Source organism: Penaeus monodon, chromosome 27 (assembly GCF_015228065.2).
Source record: "Penaeus monodon isolate SGIC_2016 chromosome 27, NSTDA_Pmon_1, whole genome shotgun sequence".
In the NCBI taxonomy this organism is placed as follows: Eukaryota; Metazoa; Arthropoda; class Malacostraca; order Decapoda; family Penaeidae; genus Penaeus; species Penaeus monodon.
Window position 1 is genome coordinate 20,507,387 of NC_051412.1, and position 907 is coordinate 20,508,293.

Sequence of the window (907 nt, forward strand, 5' to 3'; positions counted from 1 at the left end):
GGTTCCAATCTTCCTGTTCTGTTCCTAATCCCCGAGTACAACCCCGTACAGCATAGAACACATAGAAAGCTCACAGCTGATCGCATCTGTTATCAGCACCTGCAAACAGCGAGTCATGTCTAGCGTGGCCAGGATGATTTAGATGCCAAGGTGATGACACTTCGACCTCGAGGAAGACCTTGGGTGCATTGGGAAGAAGGGAAGAAGAGGTGTGCCCAAGGGTAGTTCAGCGGAGAGAGAGAGGCGTGGCAAAACGATCTTGAATTAGAAATGAACGCAGTATAAACAACCACGAGCGGAGGGAGGAGGCGTAGTAAGATCGTGACGTGCTCGAGGTCTTGTCTGTTAACTTGGGCAAAGACTCGGCACATCGTAATGTAATCTGCATAAGCATTTCAGATTGTTTTTAACGCCTCATTTCTCTTACTAGATGACGTAGCCAGAACCAGATAGTACCAAGGACTGTTCCTTTCAAAGCAAAGCCATCACGTGACCAACCAGGGAGAAAGAAATAGCCCCGAACGCGAGATGCAAGGTTAGGCCAAGTGACACATGGGAGACACTTGAGACGAAAACAAAGAGAGATCATCAAAGAAATAGCTCATCCCTAATCCGCCACAGATGCCGTCACCATCGCCGAAAGGGTGAGAGCCAGCCGAGAGTGATGAGCGTCGTCACGTTTAGAACGAACAGCCACGGAGACAACTTGCACTGAACGATCCAACAGCAGAAAACAACACAAGAGTTGACTTACATCCGCTTGGTAACCGTAAGGGGTAATTGCAACACAAAAGATAGTAACGAATACAATAGTACAATAACAATGATGATTATGCCAGTCGTAGTCAGATTAATTATATTGTTAGTAATAACGAGAGGAACAACAAATGGATTAAAGAGGCTGGAG

The 907-nt window shown here is 46.4% G+C and overlaps 1 protein-coding gene across 2 annotated transcripts in view; it reads right to left on the reverse strand.

The window, feature by feature from the left end:
* The window catches only part of LOC119590674 (calpain-B-like), a gene marked incomplete in the record, with an annotated part of 21,809 nt that overhangs the window by 17,287 nt on the left and 3,615 nt on the right, over nucleotides 1-907 (reverse strand).